General features: G+C 48.2%; 1 pseudogene; it reads right to left on the reverse strand.

Moving 5' to 3' along the window:
* LOC123400529 overlaps positions 1–16,547 on the reverse strand; it is a 68,400-nt pseudogene extending 51,853 nt beyond the window's left edge.
* Between the last annotated feature and the right edge of the window lie 679 nt (positions 16,548–17,226).

Here is a 17,226-nt window from a genome sequence, read left to right on the forward strand (position 1 = left end):
ATAAGCACCAATTAGAGATCACCTCTGTCATTTTTATGCTTTGCTTTTGATTGATATTGAGTATGACTATGACTGGATCTTTGTTGCTATGAATTACAATGTTTATTCAGCCCTTGATCTTTGAAAGTTCTCTGCATTTATGTTTTGCGGTCTCAGAAAGAGCTAGCGAGATACCACCTATTCATATTGCTTCATGCTTGTTTTGATTAAAGTGTTGGTGTTTGAAACTCATTATTATTTGCTCGTTAGCTGATTATGCCATTGATATTAGTTTACCATGAGACCTTTGTGTCACTTATGTGGTTAACTTGTGATCTTGCTGAAACTCTGGTTATGAGTTAGACATAGTTGCAACATAAAGATCAAATAGAGTTTGTCAAAGTTTTTCTTTCTCTCTCAGTTTGTCAACTGAGTTGCTTGAGGACAAGCAAGGTTTTAAGCTTGGGGGAGTTGATATGTCTCCATCGTATCTACTTTTCCGAACTCTTTTGCCCTTGTTTTGGACTCTAATTTGCATGATTTGAATGGAACTAACCTGGACTGACGCTGTTTTCAGCAGAATTGCCTTGGTGTTGTTTTTGTGCAGAAATGAAAGTTCTCATAACGTCCTGAAAATTTACGGAGAATATTTCTGGAAAATATATAAAATACCTGCGCAAAGATCCACCGGAGGGGATGGGCCAGTGGGCCACAAGCCATGTAGCCGCCACCCCCCTGGTGGCGGCTAGCAAGCTTGTGGGGCCCATGTGGCTCTGCTGCCCCCAATCTCAGCTCTATAAATTCACTTTCGTCCCAGAAAAAATCAAGAGAGAATATTTCGTCGTGTTTGCGATAGGGAGGCGCCGCCACATCCTGTACTTCATCTGGAGGGCAGATCTCTAGTCCGTTTTGGGCTCCGGAGTGGGGAAATCGTCGCCATCGTCATCATCAACCTTCTTCCCTCTCCAATTCCATGAAGTTCTTCATCGTTCGTGAGTAATCTATACATAGGCTCGCTGGGCGGTGATGAGTAGGATGAGATCTATCATGTAATCGAGTTAGTTTTGACGGGGATTGATCCCTAGTATCCACTATGTTCTGAGATTGATGTTGCTACTACTTTGCCATGCTTAATGCTTGTCACTAGGGCCCGAGTGCCATGATTTCAGATCTGAAATTAGTATGTTGTCACCAATATATGTGTGTTTTAGATCCGGTCTTGCAAGATGTAGTTACCTACTATGTGTTATGACCCGGCAACCCCGGAGTGACAATAACCGGAACCACTCCCGGTGATGACCATAGTTTGAGGAGTTCATGTGTTCACCAAGTGCTAATGCGTTGGTCCAGTTCTTTATTAAAAGGAGAACCTTAATATCCCTTAGTTTCCTTTTGGACCCCGCTGCCTGTTGGAATTATGCCCTAGAGGCAATAATAAATATGGTTATTATTATAATTCCTGTGTCAACATCACACACAAGCCTTGCAAGCAATGTAACTTAGTGTAAGTTGCGGGATCTTGTATTACGGAACGAGTAAAGAGACTTGCCGGTAAACGAGATTGAAATAGGTATGCGGATACTGACGATCGAATATCGGGCAAGTAACATACCGAAGGACAAAGGGAATGACATACGGGATTATACGAATCCTTGGCACTGAGGTTCAAACGATAAGATCTTCGTAGAATATGTAGGATCCAATATGGGCATCCAGGTCCCGCTATTGGATATTGACCGAGGAGTCTCTCGGGTCATGTCTACATAGTTCTCGAACCCGCAGGGTCTGCACACTTAAGGTTCGACGTTGTTTTATGCGTATTTGAGTTATATGGTTGGTTACCGAATGTTGTTCGGAGTCCCGGATGAGATCACGGACGTCACGAGGGTTTCCGGAATGGTCCGGAAACGAAGATTGATATATAGGATGACCTCATTTGATTACCGGAAGGTTTTCGGAGTTATCGGGAATGTACCGGGAATGACGAATGGGTTCCGGGAGTTCACCGGGGGGGGCAACCCACCCCGGGGAAGCCCATAGGCTTTTGGGGAGACACACCAGCCCTTAGTGGGCTGGTGGGAGAGCCCACAAGTGGTCTATGCGCCAAGAGAAGAAAAATCAAGAGGAAAAGGAAAAAAAAAGGAGGAGGTGGGAAGGGAGGGGGACTCCCTCCCACCAAACCTAGTCCAACTCGGTTTGGGGGGGGGAGTCCTCCCCCTTGGCTCGGCCAACCCCCTTGAGGGTCCTTGGACACCAAGGCAAGGCCCCCTCCCTCCCACCTATATATACGGAGGTTTTAGGGCTGATTTGAGACGACTTTTCCACGGCAGCCCGACCACATACCTCCACGGTTTTTCCTCTAGATCGCGTTTCTGCGGAGCTCGGGCGGAGCCCTGCTGAGACAAGGTCATCACCAACCTACGGAGCACCGTCACGCTGCCGGAGAACTCTAAAACCTCTCCGTCTCTCTTGCTGGATCAAGAAGGCCGAGATCATCGTCGAGCTGTACGTGTGCTGAACGCGGAGGTGCCGTCCGTTCGGTACTAGATCGTGGGACTGATCGCGGGATTGTTCGCGGGGCGGATCGAGGGATGTGAGGACGTTCCACTACATCAACCGTGTTCTCTAATGCTTCTGCTGTACGGTCTACAAGGGTACGTAGATCACTCATCCCCTCTCATAGATGGACATCACCATGATAGGTCTTCGTGCGTGTGGGAAAAATTTTGTTTCCCATGCGACGTTCCCCAACAGTGGTATCAGAGCTAGGTTCATGCGTAGATGTCTTCTCGAGTAGAACACAAAAGTTTTTGTGGGCGGTGATGTGCGTTTTGCTGCCCTCCTTAGTCTTTTCTTGATTCCGCGGTATTGTTGGATTGAAGCGGCTTGGACCGACATTACTCGTACGCTTACGAGAGACTGGTTTCATCGTTACGAGTAACCCCCTTTGCTCAAGAATGACTGGCAAGTGTCGGTTTCTCCAACTTTAGTTGAATCGGATTTGACCGAGGAGGTCCTTGAATGAGGTTAAATAGCAAGTCATATATCTCCGTTGTGGTGTTTGCGTAAGTAAGATGCGATCCTACTAGATACCCTTGGTCACCACGTAAAACATGCAACAACAAAATTAGAGGACGTCTAACTTGTTTTTGCAGGGTATGATTGTGATGTGATATGGCCAACGATGTGATGTGATATATTGGATGTATGAGATGATCATGTTGTAATAGAAATATCGACTTGCAGGTCGATGGTACGGCAACCGGCAGGAGCCATAGGGTTGTCTTTAAACTAACGTTTGTGCTTGCAGATGCGTTTACTATTTTGCTAGGATGTAGTATTAGTAGTAATAGCATAAGTAGCACGACAACCCCGACGACAACACGTTGATGGATGATCATGGTGTGGCGCCGGTGACAAGAAGATCGTGCCGGTGCTTTGGTGATGGAGATCAAGAAGCACGTGATGATGGCCGTATCATGTCACTTATGAATTGCATGTGATGTTAATCCTTTTATGCACCTTATTTTGCTTAGAACGACGGTAGCATTATGAGGTGATCTCTCACTAAAATTTCAAGACGAAATTGTGTTCTCCCCGACTGTGCACCGTTGCTACAGTTCGTCGTTTCGAGACACCACGTGATGATCGGGTGTGATAGACTCAACGTTCACATACAACGGGTGCAAAACAGTTGCGCACGCGGAACACTCGGGTTAAGCTTGACGAGCCTAGCATGTGCAGACATGGCCTCGGAACACATGAGACCGAAAGGTCGATCATGAATCATATAGTTGATATGATTAGCATAGGGATGCTTACCACTGAAACTATACTCGACTCACGTGATGATCGGACTTGGGATAGTGTAAGTGGATCATGAACCACTCAAATGACTAGAGAGATGTACTTTTTGAGTGGGAGTTTAGCATATAATTTGATTAAGTTGAACTCTAATTATCTTGAACATAGTCTAAGTCCACTTTGAATATATTTGTGTTGTAGATCATGGCTCACGCGACAGTCATCCTGAATTTTAATACGTTCCTAGAGAAAGCTAAGTTGAAAGATGATGGAAGCAACTTTGTAGACTGGGCTCGTAATCTTAAGCTAATCTTACAAGCTGGGAAGAAGGATTATGTCCTTAATGCTGCGCTAGGAGATGAACCACCCGCTATGGCTGATCAGGATGTTAAGAACGCTTGGCTAGCACGTAAGGAGGACTACTCAATAGTTCAATGTGCAGTCTTGTATGGCTTAGAACCGGGACTTCAACGTCGCTTTGAGCGTCATGGAGCATTTGAGATGTTCCAGGAGTTGGAGTTTATCTTTCAGAAGAACGCCCGGATCAAGAGGTATGAGACCTCCGATAAATTCTATGCTTGCAAGATGGAGGAAAACTCGTCTGTCAGTGAACATGTGCTCAAAATGTCTGGGTACTCAAACCGTCTAGCTGAGCTGGGGATTGAACTCCCGCAAGAAGCTATCACTGACAGAATCCTTCAATCACTGCCGCCAAGCTATAAAGGCTTTGTGTTGAACTACAACATGCAAGGGATGAACAAGTCTCCCGGCGAGTTGTTTGCGATGCTGAAAGTCGCAGAGTCTGAACTCTGTAAAGAGCATCAAGTGTTGATGGTGAGCAAGACCACTAGTTTCAAGAGAAACGACAAAGGCAAGAAGGGCAATTCGAAGAAGAGCGGCAAGCCTGTTGCCAATCCGCCGAAGAAACCCAAGGCTGGACCTAAGCCTGCAATAGAGTGCTTCTATTGCAAGGGTATGGGTCACTGGAAGCGCAATTGCCCCAAGTATCTGGCAGATAAGAAGGCGGGCAAAGAAAAATCAGGTATATTTGATATACATGTTATTGATGTGTACTTAACCGGCTCTCGTAGTAGTGCCTGGGTGTTATATACCGGTTCTGTTGCTCACATTTGCAACTCGAAGCAGGAACTGCGGAATAGACGAAGGCTGGCAAAAGACGAAGTGACGATGCACGCAGGAAATGGTTCCAAGGTTGATGCAATCGCCGTCGGCACAGTGTCACTTCAGCTACCATCGGGATTAGTGATGAACTTAAACCGTTGTTATTTAGTGCCTGCGTTGAGCATGAACATTATATCTGGATCTTGTTTATTGCGAGACGGTTACTCTTTTAAGTCTGAGAATAATGGTTGTTCTATTTCTATGAGTAACATCTTTTATGGTCATGCACCGAATGTGAGAGGATTGTTCACATTGAATCTTGATAGCGATACGCATATACATAACATTGAGACCAAAAAGGTTAGAGTAAACAATGATAGCGCCATATTTTTGTGGCACTGCCGCTTGGGTCATATTGGTGTAAAGCGCATGAAGAAACTCCATGCTGATGGACTTTTGGAGTCACTTGACTTTGATTCACTTGACACGTGCGAACCATGCCTCATGGGCAAGATGACTAAAACTCCGTTCTCCGGAACAATGGAGCGTCCAAGTGACTTGTTGGAAATCATACATACCGATGTGTGTGGTCCAATGAGCATAGAGGCACGCGGCGGATATCGTTATTTTCTCACCTTCACTGACGATTTAAGTAGATATGGTTATGTCTACTTGATGAAGCACAAGTCTGAAACATTTGAAAAGTTCAAGCAATTTCAGAGTGAAGTGGAAAATCATCGTAACAAGAAGATCAAGTTCCTACGTTCTGATCGTGGGGGTGAATATCTGAGTTTCGAGTTTGGTGCTCACTTAAGACAATGTGGAATTGTTTCACAGTTAACACCGCCTGGAACACCACAGCGTAATGGTGTGTTCGAACGTTGTAATCGTACTTTGTTAGAGATGGTGCGATCTATGATGTCTCTTACTGATTTGCCGTTATCTTTTTGGGGTTATGCATTAGAAACAGTTGCATTCACTTTAAATAGGGCACCATCAAAATCCGTTGAGACGACACCATACGAACTGTGGTATGGCAAAAGGCCAAAGTTGTCGTTTCTTAAAGTTTGGGGATGTGATGCTTATGTCAAAAAGCTTCAGCCTGAAAAGCTGGAACCCAAAGCGGAAAAGTGCGTCTTCATAGGTTACCCAAAAGAGACAGTTGGGTACACCTTCTATCTCAAATCCGAGGGCAAAGTGTTTGTTGCTAAGAACGGAGCTTTTCTCAAGAAGGAGTTTCTCTCGAGAGAATTGAGTGGGAGGAAGATAGAACTTGACGAGGTTGTCGAACCTCTCATCCCTCTGGATGGTGGCGCAGGGCAAGGGGAAACCTCTGTCGTTGCGACGCCGGTTGAGGTGGAAGTTAATGATGATGATCATGAAACTCCAGTTCAAGTTTCTGTTGAACCACACAGGTCGACGAGATCACGCGCTGCTCCAGAGTGGTACGGTAATCCCGTCTTATCAATCATGTTGTTAGACAACAATGAACCTGCGAATTATGAAGAAGCAATGGTGGGCCCAGATTCCAACAAATGGCTGGAAGCCATGAAATCCGAGATAGGATCCATGTATGAGAACAAAGTGTGGACTTTGGAGATACTGCCTGAGGGCCGCAAGGCTATTCAAAACAAATGGATCTTTAAGAAGAAGACGGACGCTGACGGTAATGTGACCGTTTATAAAGCTCGACTTGTGGCAAAGGGTTTTTCACAAGTTCCAGGAGTTGACTACGATGAGACTTTCTCACCCGTAGCGATGCTTAAGTCCGTCAGAATCATGTTAGCAATAGCTGCATTTTTCGATTATGAAATCTGGCAGATGGATGTCAAAACGGCGTTCCTTAACGGTTTCCTTAAGGAAGAGTTGTATATGATGCAACCCGAAGGTTTTGTCGATCCTAAAAATGCTGACAAGGTGTGCAAGCTCCAGCGATCCATTTATGGACTGGTGCAAGCATCTCGGAGTTGGAACAAACGCTTTGATGAGGTGATCAAAGCATTTGGGTTTATACAAGTGGTTGGAGAATCTTGTATTTACAAGAAAGTGAGTGGGAGCTCTGTGGCGTTTCTGATATTTGATGTGGATGACATATTACTGATTGGAAACAACGTAGAGCTTTTGGAGAGCATAAAAGGTTACTTGAATAAAAGTTTCTCTATGAAGGACCTAGGAGAAGCTGCTTACATTCTAGGCATTAAGATCTATAGGGATAGATCAAAACGCCTGATAGGACTTTCACAAAGCACATACCTTGATAAAGTTTTGAAGAGGTTCAAAATGGAACAGTCCAAGAAAGGGTTCTTGCCAGTTTTACAAGGTACGAGATTGAGTAAGACTCAGTGCCCAGCAACTGATGAAGATAGGTTCTATCATGTATGCAATGTTGTGCACTAGACCAGATGTTAGCCTGACCATAAGTATGGCAGGTAGGTTCCAGAGTAATCCAGGAGTGGATCACTGGACAGCGGTCAAGAATATCCTGAAGTACCTGAAAAGGACTAAGGAGATGTTTCTCGTATATGGAGGTGACGAAGAGCTTGCCGTAAAAGGTTACGTCGATGCAAGCTTTGACACAGATCCGGACGACTCTAAGTCGCAAACCGGATACGTATTTATTCTTAATGGGGGTGCAGTAAGCTGGTGCAGTTCCAAGCAAAGCGTCGTAGCAGATTCTACATGTGAAGCAGAATACATGGCTGCCTCGGAGGCGGCTAAGGAGGGTGTCTGGATGAAGCAGTTCATGACGGATCTTGGAGTGGTGCCAAGGGCACTTGATCCAATAACCTTGTTCTGTGACAACACGGGTGCCATTGCCTTTGCAAAGGAACCACGGTTTCACAAGAAGACCAGACACATCAAACGACGCTTCAGCCTCATCCGCGACTACGTCGAGGAAGAGGACATAAATATATGCAAGGTGCACACGGATCTGAATGTAGCAGACCCGCTGACTAAACCTCTTCCACGGCCAAAACATGATCGACACCAGAACTGTATGGGTGTTAGATTTATTACAATGTAATTCACATCGTGATGTGAGGGCTAGATTATTGACTCTAGTGCAAGTGGGAGACTGTTGGAATTATGCCCTAGAGGCAATAATAAATATGGTTATTATTATAATTCTTGTGTCAAGATAATAGTTTATTATCCATGCTATAATTGTATTGAATGAAGACTCATTTACATGTGTGGATACATAGACAAAACACCGTCCCTAGCATGCCTCTAGTTGGCTAGCCAGTTGGTCAATGATAGTCAGTGTCTTCTGATTATGAACAAGGTGTTGTTGCTTGATAACTGGATCACGTCATTCGGAGAATCACGTGATGGACTAGACCCAAACTAATAGACGTAGCATGTTGATCGTGTCATTTTGTTGCTACTTTTTTTTGCGTGTCAAGTATTTATTCCTATGACCATGAGATCATATAACTCACTGACACCGGAGGAATGCTTTGTGTGTATCAAACGTTGCAACGTAACTGGGTGACTATAAAGATGCTCTACAGGTATCTCCGAAGGTGTTAGTTGAGTTAGTATGGATCAAGACTGGGATTTGTCACTCCGTGTGACGGAGAGGTATCTCGGGGCCCACTCGGTAATACAACATCACACACAAGCCTTGCAAGCAATGTAACTTAGTGTAAGTTGCGGGATCTTGTATTACGTAACGAGTAAAGAGACTTGCCGGTAAACGAGATTGAAATAGGTATGCGGATACTGACGATCGAATCTCGGGCAAGTAACATACCGAAGGACAAAGGGAATGACATACGGGATTATACGAATCCTTGGCACTGAGGTTCAAACGATAGGATCTTCGTAGAATATGTAGGATCCAATATGGGCATCCAGGTCCCGCTAGTGGATATTGACCGAGGAGTCTCTCGGGTCATGTCTACATAGTTCTCGAACCCGCAGGGTCTGCACACTTAAGGTTCGACGTTGTTTTATGCGTATTTGAGTTATATGGTTGGTTATTGAATGTTGTTCGGAGTCCCGGATGAGATCACGGACGTCATGAGGGTTTCCGGAATGGTTCGGAAACGAAGATTGATATATAGGATGACCTCATTTGATTACCGGAAGGTTTTCGGAGTTATCGGGAATGTACCGGGAATGACGAATGGGTTCCGGGAGTTCACCGGGGGGGCAACCCACCCCGGGGAAGCCCATAGGCTTTTGGGGAGACACACCAGCCCTTAGTGGGCTGGTGGGACAGCCCACAAGTGGTCTATGCGCCAAGAGAAGAAAAATCAAGAGGAAAAGGAAAAAAAGGAGGAGGTGGGAAGGGAGGGGGACTCCCTCCCACCAAACCTAGTCCAACTCGGTTTGGGGGGCGGAGTCCTCCCCCTTGGCTCGGCCGACCCCCTTGAGGGTCCTTGGACCCCAAGGCAAGGCCCCCTCCCTCCCACCTATATATACGGAGGTTTTAGGGCTGATTTGAGACGACTTTTCCACGGCAGCCCGACCACATACCTCCACGGTTTTTCCTCTAGATCGCGTTTCTGCGGAGCTCGGGCGGAGCGCTGCTGAGACAAGGTCATCACCAACCTCCGGAGCACCGTCATGCTGCCGGAGAACTCTTCTACCTCTCCGTCTCTCTTGCTGGATCAAGAAGGCCGAGATCATCGTCGAGCTGTACGTGTGCTGAACGCGGAGGTGCCGTCCGTTCGGTATTAGATCGTGGGACTGATCGCGGGATTGTTCGCGGCGCGGATCGAGGGACGTGAGGATGTTCCACTACATCAACCGCGTTCTCTAACGCTTCTGCTGTACGGTCTACAAGGGTACGTAGATCACTCATCCCCTCTCGTAGATGGACATCACCATGATAGGTCTTCGTGCGCGTAGGAAATTTTTTGTTTCCCATGCGACGTTCCCCAACACTGCCACGGGAGGGATGGACAATAGATGGCATGCTAGTTCTTTTCTCTAAGCACGTATGACGACACAGGGAATGCATGCCTACATCACATCGACGAACGGGAGCTAGCCACATATCTCTCCATCTTACAACTGTTGCACGATCAATATCATCCAAACAAATCACCGACCCATTGCCTACGAGTTTGTCCCACTCTTGGTGCTGCTGTTACTTGTTTTGCTCTGCTGCTGTTACTATAGTTGATGCTGTTGTTACTTGCTCTGCTGTTACTTGCTACTTTGCTACTTGCTACTGTTGTTACTTGCTACTATTGCTACTTGCTACTTGCTACTGCTGTCGCTATTGATGTTCCTTGCCACTGCTGCTACTCGTTACACTGCTGCTACCTCCTACAATTCTGATCGCTCGGCGTTGACGGGAAAAGACAATTTCCGTCAACGGGCAACTTCTGGCGCCATTGATAGGACAGTTAGGAATAGTCTGCCGTCAACAGATCGTTTCTAACACCGTTGTTATCATACCACTTTGCTGTTGATACTTTGCTTGCAGATATTAATATTTCAGGTGTGGTTGAATCGGACACAATCAACTGCTAATACTTGAGAATATCCTCTCACTTCCTATTGGCGAATCAACAAATTTGGGTTGAATACTCTACCCTCGAAAACTGCCTCGATCCCACGCGTTGGTGGGTTATTGCAAAACTATTTCTAATTGTTGAGCAATTGAGAATAGCAGTCGTCTAGCCATTGCCAGAGAATGCCAAGCACTTGTCATACCCGAATGCAGGTCCATTGGTTGGAGAAGGCAATGGATTTTCAGCATCAAAGGAAACCCGTGCACCTGTGTGGAGCCTGAGCGGATGTCACTCGTTGCGACCTGATTTTCTGCGCAGAATTACACAACATGCTCGAGCGTGATGCGGTCACACGAGTTGTTCAACTCTGTGCCAATCCTTAGGACCTAGAGCAGCCACTGATTCCATCAACCTTGCGGGAGCTTATTGAGAAGTTTGGCATCTTGTTTGAAGAGCCTCAAGGATTGCCACCAGAACGCTCGTTTGACCATTCTATCCCTCTGGTTCCTCGTGCTAGACTGGTTAATTTGCGTCCCTACAGGCACAAAGCAACGCAGAAAGATGAAGTAGAGAAGCAGGTGGCAGCAATGCTAGAACAAGGCATCATCCAACCAAGTGTGAGTCCATTCGCATCCCGAGGTTTGTTAGTGGAGAAGAAAGACCTCACTTGGAGATTCTTTGTGGACTACCGACACCTCAACACTGTTACAGTCAAGAACCGCTACCCTCTACCTGTGATCGAGGAGCTTCTGGACGAGATAGCAGGATCTTGTCTGTTTACCAGCCTGGATCTGCGTGCGGGGTACTATCAAATCCGGATGAGGTCCAAAGATGAGCATAAGACGGTGTTCAAAACACACCATGGGCACTTCGAGATCAAGGTCATGTTGTATGTCGTAACTGATGGACCAACAACTTTCGAGGGCGGCATGAACATTGTCGTGGCTCCATTACTCTGGAAAGGCGTGCTAGTATTCATTGATGACATCTTGATTCACAGCGCTGATGAGGGTACACATCTCAGTTTGTTACGACAAGTCTCCCAATTGCTCAAAGACCACAAACTGAAGATCAAGCGTAGTAAGTGCTCCTTTGCTTGACCCAAACAGTTGTACTTGGGGCACGAGATCAGTGGTGATGGGGTTCGGACAGACCAAAAGAATATTGCAACCGTTCAAAATTGGCCAGTCCCTACCAATGTCAAGGGCATGCGGGAATTTGTGGGTCTTGCTAGTTATTATTTCAAGTTTTTCCATGATTTTGCTCTCACCTGTCGACCACTGACGGACCTCCTCAAGAAAGGGGTCATTTTTTGCTGGATCGATTTGGAAGAGGGTGCTTTCCGTGCTCTGCAGCAAGCACTGATTACGGCCCCGGTGGTGGCCTTACCCAACTTCACCAAACCCTTTGAGCTGGAGAGTGATGCCTATTACTATGGCATTGGGGCGGTGTTATCTCAGGATAAGCACCCCATCAAATACTTGAGCCGTGCCTTGGGCCCGTGTAACAGGATGCTTAGCACGTACGAGAAGGAAGGGTTGGCAATCTAGATGGTAGTCGATCACTGGAGAACTTATCTGTGAAAAAATGAATTCACTGTCCACACATAGCAATGGAGCTTGATTCACTTGGAAGATCAGTGGCTGGCCACCCCTTGGCAGCAAAAGATCATGGCCAAGATGCTGGGCCTAAGGTATCATATTTTATATAAGAAAGGTACGGATAACCGAGCCGCGGACTCTCTGTCCGTTGTGCCCGGACTCCCCTAGGGAGACCTCGCAGCCGTCACGACAGTCGTACCAGCTTGCTTGGAAGCAGTCCAGCAGGGATATAAGGATGACCCCACAGCTCAGGATCTGTTAACTGGTTGGCCACTCAGAAAAATCAACCAGATGGGTACTCACTCAAAGATGGTATCATTCGACAGTATGGCCTAGCTTGGTTGGGTGAGAATGTGGACCTACATAAACAAGTGTTGGATGCACTGCATGCACGCGCTATTGGCGGTCATTTGGGGTTCAATGCTACTTACAAAAGAGTGCGTCGACTGTTCACATGGCCAGGACTTAAACATCATGTCAAGCTTTTCATCAAGGCATGCCAAGTATGCAAGCAAGCTAAGCCCGGGCGTGTGTGCTATCCAGGTCTTCTCGAGCCCCTTCCCGTACCAACACAAGCGTGCCAAATGATCACAATAGACTTTGTGGAGGGCCTGCTTCGTTCCTCTGGCTGCAACTCAATATTGGTGGTCATCGACAAATTCTCTTGGTATGCTCATTTCATTGCCTCGTCTCACCCCTTCACCGCTTTTCAAGTCGCGCAAGCCTTTGTGTCACACATCTACAAGCTTCATGGGCTGCCAGAATCTATTGCCTTTGACCGTGACCCAATATTCACCAGCCTGTTTTGGAAGGAGCTGTTTCGTGTTACCCACACCAAGCTGCCTATGAGTACGACGTGCCACCCTCAAACAGATGGACAAACTGAGCGATTCAATCAATGCTTGCACACGTTTGTGCGCTGTTTCATCCATGCCTGCTCTACAAAATGGTATGCTTGGTTGCCCCTCGCTGAGTTTTGGTATAATACTCCCCCATTCTGCCTTGGGCACCACTCCCTTTGTGGTCCTCTACGGGCATGCGCCTCGTCACTTCAGCATCATCGACCCCGTGGCCTGTGCATCTCCGGATTTTGCGGATTGGCTACAGGATCGTGAGCACATGACAGCTCTGATTCGTCAACATCTTCTTCGAGCGCGCCAAACAACGAAGGACTCTACAGATAAATGCTGGTGTGATCGGGTGTTTGCTGTCGGCAACTGGGTCATCGTCAAGCTTCAGCCATATGTGCAACGTTCAGTGGCTACAAGGCTCAACCAAAAACTAGCTTTCCGCTCCTTTGGGCCCTACAAGATTCTGCAGTGAGTTGGTGTCGTCGCATACAAGCTCCAGCTTCCAGAGTCGAGCACGATACATCTAGTCTTCCATGTTTCCCTACTGCGTCAAGCTCTTCCCCCAACGGAGCAAGTCCAGCAGCAGCTTCCATCAGACATGTCCGCCAGCTCGCAACCAGAGGAGGTCTTGGAGTGCCGTTCGGTACACTGTGGTAAACGGGCAGTCTCGCAGGTTCTGGTACGCTGGACTAATCAACTGCTGGACTTCGCCACGTGGGAGGACGCCAAGGAACTTCGTCACCACTTTTCTAGGGCGCCCGCTTGGGGTCAAGTTGTGTCTCAAGGGGGGAGAGTGTTACGCCCTCTAGTCCCCATGGCCCACCTACAGCCAAGGCCTCACCCTCAGCGGTTAGCGACGGTAATGAGCCGAAGTGGCCTCGACGCCTAACGGAGCCCAACAGCAAGTACGCGGCCCAAGACTGGGACACTCGGCGTTAGGTTAAAATGAACTCGTTCCCCTCCTGCACGAGATGTGGAAGAAGTTATCGGTAGCGGCGGCGGCTCTCTCTCTCGAATCCCTTCCTCTCTTTCTCCGAACCTAAATTCTGGCCGAATCTTGTATGAGTGTGTGACTGAGAGTGATTTATCTACCGGGATCCTAACATTAAGCAAGCCATTCCGTGCCAGGAGGTCTAGCATGCATCCATAATTCTCAATCTTTGGTATAATATCGTTGTGTCTCACCATGGAATTGAAAATCTACCAACCCTTGTCAACTAACCCAGTGTGTGTGCACGCACAGAGCGTGCCAATGAAGGCAATGCCATCTGGCTCAACACTTAAGCTCTCCATCTAGGAGAAGAGCATCAATGAGTTTGAGCCTCGGTCGTGCATTACCAGGCCCTTGATCATAGTACTCCAAGGCACTACATTCTTGTCCTTCATTCCCTCCAAATCCTCCATTCCAAGCTGCACCTCACCACATTTGGCATACATATATCTACCAACGTAGTGCCCAGAAACACGGGCGTCCTGATATTGTTTGCTTTGAGATAACCATGTACCCACTTCCCCTACTCCAGAGCGCCCAGCTGCGCGCGCGCAACAAGCACCCCAACAAGAACCGTCGGGGCAGAGACCCCGGCACCTCCCTCCCGTATTCAGCCTGCACGCACCTGTTCACCATGGCGCTCAAGACACGACATTCCTTACAGGCATTTCGCCGAACAGCGACCGAGTGTCGACGAGTTGCCCAAACCTCACGTTCGCGGTGATGAGTGTGTTGAACATGGAGGCGTCCATGGTGGCCGAGGTGCGCGTCGGATGGGCGACCGAGCAGCCCCGTGTGGACGTGGATGAGCGCTTTGTTCACGCATTAGGCCTAGAATGGCTCACTCGCATAAGCATATATGGCTTCACTACAGAGACCAATTGGCGATCATACTAGAAAGTTTCTTTTACGATGCACCTAGTGTTTTTTCTTATCTCTACTTCTACTATTTTGTGTTCTTATTCAGCTGCCTAGTCATATCTGTTTTCAGATTATTGGTGCATACTTAACCAAAAATATGTCAGGGAACGACACCCATGGGATCGCGGGGATCCCTTTATGGTTCGGCGGGGAGAGAGGGATGCACCAGGGGAGAACCAACGATCAACGCGAGGGGATTTTACCCAGGTTCGGGCCGCTGAGAAGCTAAAACTCTACTCCTGCATTGGTATGTATTGAGTGTTCTTGGGCTTCTGAGAGTTTAAAACCCTAGATTACAACCCTAAGAGTCTGATCTCCTAGAGTCCGATCCCCGTGTAGCTATGCCTTGGGCCTCCTTTTATTATTTTGAAGGGGTCACAAACAGTGGTGAACAGGGCACACACGAGGTGTACAGTGCACACACGAGGTGTACAGTTTACAGTGTTTGTTGATGTCTCAGGTCTCACGCATTAAGTGCCTCCCTGAGGCGTTCCAGACCATTTATGAGACGGGACAAGGACCCGTGCCATCGGCCCAGCTGAACCTCCACCATACCTGAATATATTGCTCAAAAAACGGTCAAAGTCAAGAATCGCCTACTAAGCTTTAACTGATCCATTTTATAAGGAAAACTAGATCGAAAACCTAAAAAAGTTGATCCTGTTTATAAGGGAAACATGGCCCAAAACCGTACATGTAACAAGGTTACAGAAGATGATAAAAAATGGCCACCCAGGATAAGGCATGACCTAGCTAGCAGGCAGAAAGACCAACACCACAAGAGACACATGTAGATGTGGGGATCTATCGAGGGACCACAATACCAAGACTCTACAAACCACCTAATGCACCGCACCAGTGTGCGTACAGATCCCCAAGGCACAACAGAGGATCAACCATAATCAAGGAGTGCCAAACCATAACACGAACCTTGGCTCGGAGATCTGCCACGGGCGGTCAGAAGGTTGGGGAGGCATCATTGCGTCATCATTGAGCAAAGGTGAACCGGGACAACATCAAAATCCCTAAGCTCGCCGCAGCACAATGGCAATCATGGGAGGGTCTTGAGCATGCACAACCATAGGAAGGAGACCACGCAAAGGACAGTCAAAGAGAAACACATGAAGAATAAAACACATCATTGTCGGCCCCAAGCTGGCAACACCACCACCACCAAGCACACCACAACAACACCCACACATCAACCAAGCAGATCCCAAGATGATGCCTTCAATTAGGGATGCGACGCAGATGCACCGCCATCATCCGCACCGAGACGACCTAGGCTAGGGGTTTCCCCCAGGGTCTCAACTTCTGTCTTCATCTGACAGAGCAAGGAGAGCCTTGAACATTGACCTTCTGGTTGCCACCAACAACACCCCGTACAGGGAAGAGGTGTCATATCGGAATGAGGTGGTCCAGAGAGGACACAACCCGCTAACCTGGCTTCAGATGGAAGAAACTGAGCCACTCCAAAGAATGGTCGAGCCAAGATGACGCCGACAGAGCAGCACCTCCTCACCGGTACCAAACACACCACTGTCGACCCCCAGCCAGTCGAACCACCGCCACCAATCACACCAACTACTCCACCGGAAGACACCCCGAGCACCTAGACAGTGCCACCAAGAAGGGGACGACACCGTAGTACTGCCACTTCCTGGCCCGGCAAACCGAGACTAGGGTTTCCCCCAGTGCCGAAACAGGGGACGGACAAGGACATGGAAACGCCTTCAGGAAGGAAACGAAGCTCGCAGGCGTTGCCGTTGCCGCAGCCACAACAGCGCACAGATTTCTCCTCGGCCATGTCCGTCACGTCTCCGAAGCAAAGCAACTAGGAAGGGTTAGCAAAATTGTCACCTTGAACGCGACCACCGTCAAGCCCCAGCCAAGGCAGCCACCATGATGTGTGACCACCACCTCGCTCCGCCCAGATCTAGCCAAACTAGAGCCGCAGTGTTGACATCCTCACACCACCACGCCACCAACACCTCACGCGGTGAGATCAGGCCCACCTCAACTCCACCACCCACCTCGGATGAGCCAGTCGCACTCCCCGCAGCCCACGACCGCTGCTAGCTGCCCGTGCATCAAGCAACAGAGGACCTCCGGTGCATCCACCCACCACATCTGGCCACCACGCTGCCCCCGTAGCCTGTGGCGGCACGGACACCATCGAGAGTTCGTGGGATCGCCACCCCAGCGCCCAGCTCCGCCTCGTGTGCGCCGTCCACAGACAAGGCCCTGCTCCAGCCAAAGGCCTCGTGTAGAGGAAGGAGCCGGGCCCACCACGACCATTTGTCGAACGAGCTTCGCTCTTCGGCTTCCTTCGGCGGCGGCGGCGGGAAGACTTGGAGGGAGAGATGGGAGGGTCGCTGACGGCTAGGGTTTGCCCGAACCGCCCCTATGGGAGCAGCGTGAGCGAGTCTCTTGTTGTTTTTTCATCGATGGATGCCTATAAACCAACAACTAATCAATCTGTCCCC

Source organism: Hordeum vulgare, chromosome 1H (assembly GCF_904849725.1).
Source record: "Hordeum vulgare subsp. vulgare chromosome 1H, MorexV3_pseudomolecules_assembly, whole genome shotgun sequence".
NCBI classification, from domain to species: domain Eukaryota; kingdom Viridiplantae; phylum Streptophyta; class Magnoliopsida; order Poales; family Poaceae; genus Hordeum; species Hordeum vulgare.